Raw genomic sequence first — 14153 nt, 5'->3', positions numbered from 1 at the left:
GCTCCATAGAGGGACGAGGCAGGGATGTCCTCTGTCCCCATTATTGTTTGCACTGGCGATTGAGCCCCTGGCAATAGCATTGAGGGGTTCCAGGAAGTGGAGGGGAGTACTCAGGGGAGGAGAGGAACACCGGGTATCTCTCTACGCGGACGATTTATTGGTGTATGTGGCGGACCCGGCGGAGGGGATGCCAGAGATAATGCGGATACTTGGGGAGTTTGGAGAATTTTCAGGATATAAGCTGAACATGGGGAAAAGTGAGCTGTTTGTGGTGCATCCAGGGGAGCAGAGCAGTGAAATAGAGGACTTACCGCTGAAGAAGGTAACAAGGGACTTTCGCTACTTGGGGATCCAGATAGCCAAGAATTGGGGTACATTGCATAGGTTAAACTTAACGCGGTTGGTGGAACAGATGGAGGAGGACTTCAAGAGATGGGACATGATATCCCTGTCACTGGCAGGGAGGGTACAAGCGGTTAAAATGGTGGTCCTCCCGAGATTCCTCTTTGTGTTTCAGTGCCTCCCGGTGGTGATCACGAAGGCTTTTTTCAAAAGGATTGAGAAGAGTATCATGAGTTTTGTGTGGGCCGGGAAGACCCCGAGAGTGAGGAAGGGATTTTTGCAGCGTAGTAGGGATAGGGGGGGGGCTGGCGCTACCGAGCCTGAGTGAGTACTACTGGGCTGCCAACATCTCAAATGGTATGTAAGTGGATGGGAGAAGAGGAGGGAGCGGCGTGGAAGAGATTGGAGAAGGCGTCATGTAGGGGTCTTGCCTACAAGCCATGGTGACGGCGCCGTTGCCGTTCTCACCGAAGAAATACACCACAAGCCCGGTGGTGGTGGCTACTCTGAAAATTTGGGGGCAATGGAGACGGCAATGGGAAAGACGGGAGCCTCGGTGTGGTCCCCAATAAGAAATAACCATAGGTTTGCTCCGGGGAGAATGGATGGGGGATTTGGAACATGGCAAAGAGCAGGAGTAACACAATTGAGAGATGTTTGTAGATGGGACGTTTGCAAGTCTGGGAGCGCTGACCGAAAAATATGGGTTGCCCCAAGGGAATGCATTCCGGTATATGCAACTGAGGGCTTTTACGAGGCAACAGGTGAGGGAATTCCCGCAGCTCCCGACGCAGGAGGTGCAGGACAGAGTGATCTCAAAGACATGGGTGGGGGACGGTAAGGTGTCAGACATATATAGGGAGATGAGAGACGAGGGGGAGATTATGGTAGATGAGCTGAAAGGGAAATGGGAAGAAGAGCTGGGGGAGGAGATTGAGGAGGGGCTGTGGGCTGATGCCCTAAGTAGGGTAAACTCATCGTCCTCGTGTGCCAGGCTAAGCCTGATACAATTTAAGGTGTTACACAGGGCGCATATGACTGGAAGACGGCTTAGCAAATTTTTTGGAGTAGAGGATAGGTGTGCGAGATGCTCGAAAAGCCCAGCGAATCACACCCACATGTTCTGGTCATGTCCGGCACTACAGGGGTTTTGGGCGGGGGTGACAAAGGTGCTTTCGAAGGTAGTGGGGGTCCAGGTCGAACCAAGCTGGGGGTTGGCTATATTTGGGGTTGCACAAGAGCCGGGAGTGCAGGAGGCGAGAGAGGCTGATGTTTTGGCCTTTGCGTCCCTAGTAGCCCGGCGCAGGATACTGTTGATGTGGAAGGAAGCCAAGCCCCCGGGTGTGGAGACCTGGATAAATGACATGGCAGGGTTTATAAAGCTGGAACGGATTAAGTTCGTCCTAAGGGGATCGGCTCAAGGGTTCACCAGGCGGTGGCAACCGTTCGTCGAATACCTCACAGAAAGATAGAGGGAATGGAAAAGAAGAAGACAGCAGCAGCGGCCCAGGGGGGGGCGGGGGGGGGGGGGAGGAACCAGAGGGATTCTCAGGGATGTTAATATACAAGTATAATATGTATAGGTTGTTGTTATAGATAATTGTATATTGGACTGTTAAAACATATTTTTGGAGAATATTTATCTGGGACAAGGCAGTTGCCATTTAGTTTTGTTTTTGTTTATATATTATTTATTTCTTGTTTATAAAACTGGCCATTATTATTTATATTGTTATACTACTGTGTAAAGGATACACAATGTACTGTGATGGTTGGCCAAAAATTTTCAATAAAATATATTTTTTTTAAAAAAAAGATAATTATGAGAAAGGTGACCAAATCATTGTGTGGTAGGCCTTGAAGGGAGGGGAGGGGTGCTTACTACAGCTCTGAAATGCTTTAGAGCACCCTGAAAAAGGCATTTCTTTTCTTACTGATTTCTGCTCTTCTTCTTTGACCTATGATTGGCAGTACACTGGTATTTGCATGTGGTAGCAAATGGAATAACTCATCACTCTCCGCTGAAGATTGGTAGTGGAGGCTATGGTTTCTTCTTACTATTATATTTTTCATTCCGTCCACCCACAGGCAAAGTGACCCATTGCATTGCTGCCGGGCCAGCCCCTGATTAAGGCATGGACAGTACAACCCTTACGCACATATCCAGCCTCTTCTGCCCAGGACCTGAAAACCGGGGCTACGGTTCATTAGCAGGGATCCTTGATTAACCAATTAACTTGAGGTTTGAAGCTGGCCGGGATTTTGAATGGCCCAGCTGCTCAAGGGGCTCGATTCTCCTCCAAAGCTTACGCAGGAGAATAAATACTTTGCAGAACTGACTCAAATACTAATTTAACGCCTTTAAAAATCTATCCCAATGGGTAATTGCGAACTTGCATTCGAAGCCTGCTGAAAATGTCTAAATAATGCACATGCTCAGAAGGACTAAATATTTTGGGTTTGTGGCCATGGTCGGTAAACTCCTTTGTTAAAATAAACTGGGTGGAGAGTGGGGAGAGAGCAATTCTACACAAATATGTTAATATCTTTGTTCCTGCTTGAAGTTTGATTCGAACCACACAATATGGGATAGTATGGAATAACATCTATAGGTTCATATAATCATAAAGAAGCAGGAAAACCTGGTTGAAGAGATGTTTGGAAAGTTATTTTTTAAGGTAAAAAGAGTGAGTCCCAAAGTGCAGAGCAAAGGCAATGGAAAGCTTTTCCACTAAAGGCCGTTCAGGCAGAGGATGGGATACTGGAGTTTAGGAGCCAGGGATGCAAGACCAGAGAAGTTTTCAGATGTGATGTGAGGTGAGGCCATGGAGGGATTGTGCAGGAGAACAAGGAATTCAAACACAATCCACTGAGGGACAGCGAGCCATAAGGTTAGTTCAGCGAGGAAGGAGGCGATGGACAAATAGAACTTAGCACAGGCTAGTGTGGTGGAAGTTTGGACAACTGGGGGGGTTCATGTAAGCTGGATGGATAGACAGGGGCTTGAGAGGTTGGTGGGAAGTGGAGGGACTGGAGAAGGAGACAAAGCGTGGGCTGAGAGAACGGGGTGGGGCAATGGGGTAACGACTCCTCTCCTTTTATGTTGGCTCCCAGGTTCATCCTGTGTCCTGGTCAGATTCCTTCCTCTCTCACCTGCAAAGCTGAGCAGATCCATTCCCCAAAACACAACCCAAAAGCTGTCCTTGAAAAGAACCCATAGCCTGCAAATGACCCAGAAACGAGGCATATCAAGATCAGAGAGAAACCACATGCTCTATGCTTCTATGAGCAAAGTGAGAGGAGTATATTATAAAGGTAACTTTATAGTACAGATAGAAATTTTAATTTATCCAGCATTACAGTCCAAATCGTCTGAATTCAAAGTGTCTCTTGATATCACTATGTCATCTAATGAGTTGGAGGCAAGGCGGGGTTTTTGGCACAACTCACAGCAAACGCTGTATTTTACAGTAAATATGCCCTATGAACTCAACAGAGTCTATTAAATCATTGTACTACAGCAAACAGTCCACAGAGTCTACTTTAAAAAACATCTCTGCAAGCAACAGCAAACAAAACTCACGGCCAAAATGACAGCTACTTCTCCTGATATGAAAACACTTCAGTAGCAAAATGCAGCAAGTGGAGGATAGTTACATCATTCAAATCGTGCGCATAAAATCAACCGCGTTCACTTATAGAACTGTGGATTCCAGGTGGGACTGATGCAGGAATTACTCAATCAACTTTTCCCTGGCCAGGAATAGTGGTGTCACTATAGATGGTCATCTGAACTTCACCATTGGCAGATAATTGAAGTAATGCTGGGAAGATATGCACACGCAACGTTTGATTGGAAATGGTTCCTAACATCTATTGAAATTTTCATGTTTTAATACCTTACAAAAAAATTAAAAGACCGCTCAAAAAGGATTTCAACTGGATAAAAAATTTTCCACATCTCAAAGTTTCTGCCGAATCCAATTTCCTGCCCAGGGAACTACACTGAAGAATTCACTGCTGTCAGGAAAATAACAGCCTAAATCTATGATTGGTCAGAATCAAAGCAGTTAAAGGCAGATATAAAAAGCAGAATGCTTCATTTAGCTTCCTTCAGAAGCATATTTATTGACCAGTCATCCACAAACTATATCAATAACGCTCTCTGTTCCCCGACTAGTGAAGAAAATAGTGCAGATTTTGCATGAAATTAATGGCAGGCTATTAGCATCATTATTAATGTGGAGTAAATCAAACAGCAACTTTTGGCATCCACACATGCGGAGTTAAACCGGAAAATAGGTATGTTGCTGTCTGATTTACCCAGCACCTCTGCAAGGTTCATTATAGTGGCATCACACCCAGAGAGTCAGCAATGCAATCCATGAAATGTCAGGAAGTTGCAGTACACACCCACTCAGCATGCCAGAAAGATTAAGGGTTGTGCTTCAAGTGTAAGTGCATTTTCTGTTTTTTTTAAATGTTTTTATTCAAGGTTTTTCAATAATTTTTACAAAACACTCCAAAAAGGAAAATAATACAAAGAAAACAGGGCAATATGCCAACAAAACAAAACAACCTAACCCTCTAAACGATTAATAATTTAACACCCATCTCAAAGCAAAATGGGGCATGCGCCCCTTACAAAAAGCAAAAGAAATCAGCATCCCCCCCCCATACCTCCCCCTGGTTGCTGCTGCTACTGACCTCCACCTAACGATCCATGAGAAAGTCAAGGAACGGTTGCCACTGCCTGGAGAACCCCTGCAAGGACCCTCGCAAGGCAAACTTTATCTTCTCCAACCTAAGAAACCCCGCCATGTCGTTGACCCAAGCCTCTACGCTTGGGGGATTCGCGTCCCTCCACATTAACAAGAGCCTTCTCCGGGCTACCAAGGAGGCAAAAGCCAGAACTCCAGCCTCTTTCGACTCCTGCACTCCCGGATCGTCCGATACCCCAAATATCGCTATCCCCCAGCTCGGTTTTACTCGAGTATCCAAGACCTTGGACATAGCCTTTGCGAAACCCTTCCAAAATTCCGTAAGCGCCGGGCATGTCCAAAACATATGGGTGTGGTTTACTAGGCTCCCCGAACACCTCACACACCTGTCCTCGACCCCAAAAAACGTACTCATCCTTGACCCTGTCATATGCACCCTGTGCACCACTTTAAACTGGATCAGGCTGAGCCTGGCGCAAGATGAGGGGGAATTGACCCTGCGCACAGCGTCAGCCCACAGGCCCTCATCCAGCTCCTCACCCAGCTCCTCCTCCCACTTGCCCTTCAGCTCCTCCATCGAGGCTTCCTCCGCCTCCTGAAGCTCCTGGAATATCTCCGATATCTTACCCTCCCAGACCCACACGCCCGAAACCACCCTGTCCTGTATCCTCCGGGCAGGCAGCAGCGGGAATTCCCCTACCTGCCTCCTCACGAACGTCCGAACCTGCATATACCTAAAGGCATTTCCCGTAGGTAACCCAAATTTCTCCTCCAGCGCCGTCAGACTGGCAAAAGTCCCATCGATGAATAAATCCCCCATCCTTTTAATTCCCGCACGGTGCCAGCTTAGGAACCCACCATCTATCCTACCTGGAACAAACCTATGGCTGTCCCGTATCAGAGCCCAGACTGAGGCCTCTATATCCCCCCTATGCCGCCTCCACTGCCCCCAAATCCTCAATGTCACTGCCACCACCAGGCTCGTGGTATTCCGTGTCAGCAGAAGCGGCAACGGTGCCGTCACCAGTGCCCCCAGGCTAGTACCTATACAGGACGCCGCCTCTAACCTTTTCCACGCCCCCTCTCCCTCCATTACCCACTTCCGAATCATAGACACATTCGCTGCCCAGTAATAGCTGCACAGGTTCGGCAGCGCCAGCCCCCCGCCCACATTCCAGGAACAGCCTTTTAACCCTCGGGGCCTTATTTTCCCACACAAATCCCATAATGATCCTGTTTACCCGCATAAAGAAGGCCTTGGGGATGAGAATGGGTAAGCACAGAAAGACGAACAGAAACCTGGGGAGGACTGTCATCTTAACGGACTGCACCCTACCCACCAGGGAGAGTGGCAACATGTCCCACCTCCTGAAGTCCTCCTCCATCTGGTCCACCAGCCGTGCCAGATTGAGCTTATGTAAGACCCCCCAACTCTTGGCCACCTGGATACCTAAATACCAAAACTCCTCTCCACCATCCTGAGTGGTAGCTCCTTCAACCTCTTTTCCTAGCCCCTCGCATGCACCACAAACAGCTCGCTCTTCCCCACGTTGAGCTTATATCCCGAGAAGTCTCCAAACTCCCTAAGGGCCTGCATGACCTCCCCCATCCCCTCCATCGGATCCGCAATGTACAGCAGCAGGTCATCTGCATATAGTGAGACACGGTGCTCCTCCCCCCCCCGAACAACCCCCTCCAGTTTCTGGACTCGTTCAACGCCATGGCCAGCGGCTCAATCGCCAGGGCAAAGAGCAGGGGGGACAAAGGGCACCCCTGCCTCGCTCCACGGTACAACCTAAAATACCCTGACCACAGCCGGTTCATCGATACACTTGCCACCGGGGCCTGGTACAGCAATTTAACCCATCCTATGAACTCCTCCCCGAACCTAAATCTGCCTAACACCTCTCTGAGGGAGCGCCTGAGCTTCCAAACATCCGACATCCGACTCGCCTTCTCCCCATACTCACACACTGCTCCCTGTACCCTCCTCCACTGGGCCTCAGCTTTCCCCCTTTGGAAGCTCAGGCGCTCCCTCAGAGAGGTGCTAGGCAGATTTGGGTTCGGGGAGGAGTTCATAGGCTGTTTGGCACAGGGCTAAATCGCTGGCTTTGAAAGCAGACGAGGCAGGCCAGCAGCACGGTTCAATTCCCGTAACAGCCTCCCCGAACAGGCGCCGGAATGTGGCGACTAGGGGCTTTTCACAGTAACTTCATTGAAGCCTACTTGTGACAATAAGCGATTTTCATTTTCATTTCATTTCACAGGTCCTCCCACTCCACCCGGTCAAAGACCTTCTCCGCGTCCATTGCCGCTACCACTTCTGCATCCCCCCCTCCGAGGGCATCGTAATCACATTCAGGAGCCTCCGCACGTTCGTGTTCAGCTGCCTGCCCTTCACAAATCCCGTCTGGTCCTCATGTATCACTCCCGGAACACAATCCTCAATCCTGGTGGCCAAGATCTTTGCCAACAGCTTGGCATCCACATTGAGGAGCGAAATCGGCCTATAAGAGCCACACTGCAGCGGGTCCTTATCCCGCTTGAGGATAAGCGAGATCAAAGCCTGCGACATCGTTGGGGGAAGGATTCCCTTTTCCTTCGCCTCATTAAAGATTCTCAGCAACAACGGGCTCAACAGCTCCGAGAACTTCCTGTAGAACTCAACCAGGATCCCATCCAGCCCCGAGGCCTTGCCCGCCTGCATAATCCCCATCCCCTTAACTAGCTCCTCCATCTCGATCGGGGTCGCCAAACCCTCTACCAGCCCTTCCTCCACCCTTGGGAACCTCAGTTGGTCCAGGAACTGCCGCAACCCCTCCCGCCCCTCCGGGGGTTCTGACTTGTACAACTTACCATAAAAGTCCCTAAAGACCTTGTTTATTTTAGCTGGACTCCACCCAGTGTTCCCCCCTCTATCTCTGACTCCCCAATCTCCCTAGCCGCCTCCCTCCTCCGTAGCTGATGCGCCAACATCCGACTCGTCTTCTCCCCATACTCATACGCTGCTCCCTGTACCCTCCTCCACTGGGCCTCAGCTTTCCCCGTTTGGAAGCTCAGGCGCTCCCTCAGCAGCCCCTCTTCGGGAGATTCTGCGTATCTCCCATCCACCCTCAGTATCTCCCTCACCAATCTCTCCCTCTCCATCCTCTCCCTCTTCTCCCTGTGAGCCCTGATTGAAATTAGCTCCTCCCTGACCACTGCCTTCAGCACCTCCCAGACCACACTCACCGACACCTCCCCATTATCATTGGCCTCCACATATCTTTGGATGCACCCCCGCACTCGCCCACAAACCTCCTCATCCGCCAGCAGTCCCACATCCATTCGCCACATCCATCCTCCCCCAAATCCAGCACCACCCAGTGCGGGGCGTGATTCGAAATCGCAATGGCCGAATACTCCAACCCCTCCATTCTCGGGATCAGCGCCCTGCTCAACACAAAAAAGTATATTCGCGAATAGGCCCTGTGCACATGGGAGAGGAAGGAGAACTCCCTCGCCCTTGGCCTGGCAAACCTCCACAGATCCACTCCCCCCATCTGATCCATAAACCCCCTCAGGACCTTGGCCGCTGCCAGCCTCTTACCCGACCTCGACGGGTCCAGTACCGTGTTGCAGTCCCCCTCCATTATCAGATTACCTGCCTCCAGATCCGGGATCTGACTCAACATCTGCTTCATGAACACTGCATCGTCCCACTTTGGGGCATACACATTCACCACCCGGGCCCCCTGCAGCCTGCCACTCACCATCACATATCGACCCCCTTTATCCGCCACAATACAGACCACCTCAAATGCCACCCGCTTACTCACCAGGATTGCGACTCCCCTGTTTTTCGCGTCCAGCCCAGAGTGAAAAACCTGCCCCACCCATCCCTTCCTCAGCCTGGTCTGATCCGTGATCTTCAGGTGATCCTGTAACATGGCTACGTCTGCCTTTAGCCCCTTTAAGTGCGCAAACACCCGGGCCCTCTTGACTGGCCCATTCAAGCCTCACACGTTCCACGTGATCAGCCGGATCGGGGGACTGCCCGCTCCCCCCCCCCCCCGCCATCTAGCCATCTCCTTTTTTAGGCCAGCCACGTGCCCGTGCCTCCCGCACTCTCCAACCCCCCAGGCGGAGGCTCCCCGCCCCGACTCTCCCTCTTACCTTCAACTCCCCCTCAGTCACCACAGCAGCAACCACCACTCTCCCCCGGCCAAGCAACTGCTTAACCCCCCTGCCCCCCCATTGCACTCCCGCAAGTCAGCTGACTCCTGCTGACCCCGGCCGCTCCCGACTCTGTCTCCGACCCACCTATTGGATTCCCTCTCGAAGTCTCCAGCCCTCCCCCCGCTAAAGTGGGGTGGCCAAAGTCCCCCCCTCTACTCCACCTATAAACGAATGTGGACACCAAGCCAGTACCACCCCCCGCCTCTGGCCCCGCCCCCCCTTTCCGCAGGAAAAAGCCCACGCTCCCTGCCTGGGCCGACCCCACCCCCTGTGGTGCAGCGCCTTCCACCTGCAGCCTCACCCCAATCCACAGGCCCACACAACCCCAAGAAAACGCGGGGGACAAACCTCCGTGTAAGTGCATTTTCAACAGCAGAGCATATCTTAAGTACCAAACAACCTCTCCTCGTTGAATATTTATTTTTACAAGTGTGGATCAGCATGCCGTCAGATTTTAATTATTGTTGAGGATTTTGGCCGGAATTCCCCAACCGTTTGGCAACGGGATTCTCTGGTTCCGCCGGCAGTGTACTCTCTCCCACGGGTTTCCCAGCGGCGTGGGGTGGCTTCAATGGGACATCCCATTGAAAGAGGAGGGAACAGAGAATTCAGCCGCCAATCAACAGTGCAGCTGGGAGGCCGGAGAATTCCGCCTAAAGTTTTTATTTCCAACTCATTTCTCTCGCTCGCTCTATCTTTTCTTCCTTCCCTCACATTGGTTCACTTTCAATGCATGATTTGATACTGAATTCAACGTTTTTATTTCCACTTGGTACTTTAGATTCTGCCGGTGTGATTCTCCAATCCCCCAGCCACGTGGTTTCTCGGTGGCACCCAGTTCATTAGCGGCAGGATTCCCTCTTCCCACTGCGTGTCAATGGGACCACCCTTTAAAGCACCCCATGCCGCTAGGTAGCCCGCAGATGGGGGTGCACTGCCAGCGGGAAAAGAGAATCCCAAGGGCTGGAGAATTCTGGCCTGCATATCTCAGTGAAGGTTCTTCAATCTGATTTGTTGAAAAGACATGGAGCGGGATTCTCTTTCCCAGGAAATGCCAGGAATGCGTTCCCTGATGGGACGGAGAATTAGGCGTCGGGGAAAATCGAGTTTACGATGCACAACAATGGGGGGGATGTAAATAAATGCAAATGGGTCTTAATGACCCATTTGCATTTATTTAGCGGACTTGGCGCCCCATGCTCCGGCCTCCCATGATTCCCCAGACCTGCGGCCAGGACTCACGTGGGCATGGATCACTTGTGGGTTTTACCAGCATGACCCTGATATGAAGGACCTCGCGGTGAGCCAAGCGGGCAACTGGTGTCCCCTTGGCACATCGCAAGGTCCACCACGCCAGGGCCGTGTTGGTAGAGACCACCCAAGCCCATCCAAGGGCCACTCCCCACCCAAAAAGCACTCCCTATCCACGCATCCTCTATCAGATCCCCCACACTTCCCCCATACCCCTGTAATAGGGCAACCCCCACCCCCCCCCCCCCCGCCGTTAGTCGCCTAAGTGATGAAACCCCAATGTTTGTAAACATCGGGCATATCAAAGAGATGTAAGTGCATTCCAATCACTCAAGCCTGTGATTTCACTGCACTTACCTCTCTTTGATGTGGTCAATTTTTACAAACATTGGGGTTTCACCACTTAGGACACAGAAACTTGAAGGGATATGAATGGGTCAAAGCTGCAGATGGCTTGTACAAGCTGTCAATCACAGACCACTACTCGCAAGGCTTGCATTTAGTGGATCTGCGGAAACCAGAGACAGGCACAGCTGCTCTCCTTTGAGGAATGGACATGTGGAGCTGCAAGGTAAGTATTACAGCTATATTGTTTCCCACTGCCTCTGCCTGGACTGTTCTTTAGCTTCCAGACGGGGTCCTTTTCCTGTGTGTGTGTGTGTATATGTGTGTGTGGGGGGGGGAGGGGGGGGGGGGGAGGGGGGGGGGGAGGTCTGTGGATAGGGTTCCTTTAGGCAGCGGTTCCCTGTGGGGAGTCCCCATTACAGGGGTGAGGGTGAAGCAGTATCCCTGTACTTGAGAATGGGGGAGGTCACCCATGCAATCCAGGGGGGGGGAGCTGCTGCGCAGTGGGTGGGAGTTCAGGGCTGATTTGTATTGGGGGGGGGGGGGGGGGGTGTGTCAGGGCCGATTTGCGAAGTGGAGGGGGTTGGGCCAATTTGTGGTGTGGGGGTGTGGCCAGCCACAGGACCTCACAATCGGGCCACCACTTAAGATGGCATCCCGATAGCAAGCTGCCCATGGCAATCCCTCATATTCCACGCCACACGTGGAGTGGAACACTGAATTGCAACCCGTTTTACGACCGCAAGGGGATCATAAAACTGGTGCAATTCAGCTCCGGTGGGAAAAGATAGCCTCCCAAACGGAGAATCCCGCTGTTGCTTGCCATTGCTTACACAAACCACTGAGCCCCTTTAGAGGGCACCTCCCTGAAAATAATCTCTAGACGGTGCAAATTGTGGCTCAAATATTAATGAAAGATTTGGAGGTAACATAAGCATAATGTATGGTGACCGCCTTTCCTTTACCACTCACCATAAAAGCCAGGCCAATAGTTAGTCATGGCCACTTGTGTGATAGTAAAGCAGAGAGTATACCAGCTGCATTCAGAAGTATCGCGAACCATGGGAATCCCTAACAGACACGTGATAAAATGCAGAGTGAAACTATACAGTCACAAGCTCAATCAAACTGTGAAAAACATACCCTGCCAGAGTATTAAGTTATAACCATTAGTTTCAGAATAAAACTACACGTGACTTTCAACGATTTAACAGCAATTTAGCAATGCTGAGGAATAGTTATGCATTAGTTAAAGCTCCTCAGCAAGTTGTTGGCTTGTGCATAAGAGTGGAAAAGACAAATCATTAAAAGCCAGTAGCACTTCATTTTCAGAAACGCAGAAACAGAAGTTGTTATGCATCAGACAGAATGGGCAGACAATTCCTCATGTTACGTCTGGAGGGCCATGAGGGAAATCACAACTCCCACACACTGGGATATCCTCCAAGAGGGAAACCTTAGACAATTGCATTAGCCTCTTTGGGTAAACATGTTTTGCAGGTTTACATTGTTTGATACAAAAAAAAGAGAGAGAGAGAAATGGAAAGAGTGGTAGGAAAGGGGAGGAGGGGGTGGAAAATTATCCCACAGGGAGATAATTTTTTTTCTCACTATGTGACTGCTCAGGGGTCTTTCTCTCCTGAAAGATACCTTTATATACTACGATGATGTGGAGATGCCGGCGTTGGACTGGGGTGAGCACAGTAAGAAGTCTTACAACACCAGGTTAAAGTCCAACAGGTTTGTTTCAAACACTAGCTTTCGGAGCACTGCTCCTTCCTCAGGTGAATGGAGGAGCAGTGCTCCGAAAGCTAGTATTTGAAACAAACCTGTTGGACTTTAACCTGGTGCTGTAAGACTTTATATATTACTATATGCCTTAGCAACCGGTAACAAGAAAAAAACAATTGAATGCCTGCGGCGCGCACCTAGTTCTTTGCTCTAAGTACCTCTTTCATCATTTAAGAATCCAAGAAAGAGTACAATACAACACAAAACAATAACAACCTGTATTGACATATTAATGTGTTAAAATGTCCCAAAGCGCTTTACCATGGCATCACAAAGCAAAATATGACACTGAGCCAAATAAGGAGATATTAGGTCGGATGACCAAAAGCTTGGCCAAATAATCAGGTCTCAAGCAGTGCTTTAGAGGAGATAGAATTCTAGGGATAGAATTCCAGAGATGGTTGGCTTTGGCGGCAGAAGCATCAGCCACAATGGCGGGGTGATTAAAGTCAGGGATGCTCAAGAGGCCAGAAGTTAAGGAACACACATATCCCACAGGGCTGTAGGGCTGGCGGAGATTGCAACGATAGAGAAGGGTGAGACCGCGGAAGGATTTGAAAACATGGATGACAATTTTAAAATCAAGGTGTTGCTTAACCGGCAACCAAAAACAGCAATGATCCTGTAAAAACTGAAAATGATGCTTTTCCATATTCAGATTTTTTAAACTATAATTAGCCTGGGGGAAATATTGTTGAGGGAGAATTATGGAATTTTTTTTAAGAGGCTGTTATCTAACAGTTATTCATTTGACGGCAAATATTAGAGGCTTGTTTAAGCTGTAAAGAAATTGTGGAGGTATTCGAAACTTTGAATTCATTTTGAAAGGAAGTGGCAATATTGAGCACCACCCTGACTTCAATACCATGTGCTAATCTTTCATTAGCCAAAGATTTTATGGATATTGAATTTTTAATGAACATTTTGGAATACACCTACTTTCTAACTCTGCTTGCTTGCATGTGCTAGAGGATATTTTATCATGTGACCTCCCACCTCTAAGTACCCTATTTCCACCCCCAATACCGTCTCATCAGTGGTTAGATGACATGTCAATCTCCACAGGACCTGCGTTCTCACTCTAGTTGCAAAGCAAACAAGGTTCTTCATTATTGGATGGGGTCATGCTTGGCTGTCTATCAAAGTCCTCACACCACACCCCACCCCCACCCCAACCTTTAATGTATTTGTAACTAATAAGTCAAAGTATTCAAAGAAAATGGCAATTTTATTCATGTCCTTGTGATATTTCTCTAAGGCGGCTTACAGCAGCATCCTTGAAATGAATCTTCAATTACTTGAGACTGCAGGATGATTCTGGCAACTCAACTCCTGTACTTTGAACATTGTTTGATATTGCAAGTTCTTAAATTTGGAAGCTAGCATCCATTATTTAGTCAGAACTGTCAACACCTGGATGTGCCTTCTGAAGAAACATTTGTTCCAAAGCTGCCAATTTTCAGTGGGTGTGATATGCAAAATTAA

General features: G+C 49.5%; 1 protein-coding gene across 2 annotated transcripts in view; it reads right to left on the bottom strand.

Moving 5' to 3' along the window:
• The window catches only part of nfatc1 (nuclear factor of activated T cells 1), a 298878-nt gene that overhangs the window by 204040 nt on the left and 80685 nt on the right, over positions 1-14153 (bottom strand). The window lies entirely within an intron of this gene.

This window comes from Scyliorhinus torazame, chromosome 11, assembly GCF_047496885.1.
Source record: "Scyliorhinus torazame isolate Kashiwa2021f chromosome 11, sScyTor2.1, whole genome shotgun sequence".
In the NCBI taxonomy this organism is placed as follows: domain Eukaryota; kingdom Metazoa; phylum Chordata; class Chondrichthyes; order Carcharhiniformes; family Scyliorhinidae; genus Scyliorhinus; species Scyliorhinus torazame.
This window is presented reverse-complemented; position numbering and strand designations above follow the sequence as displayed.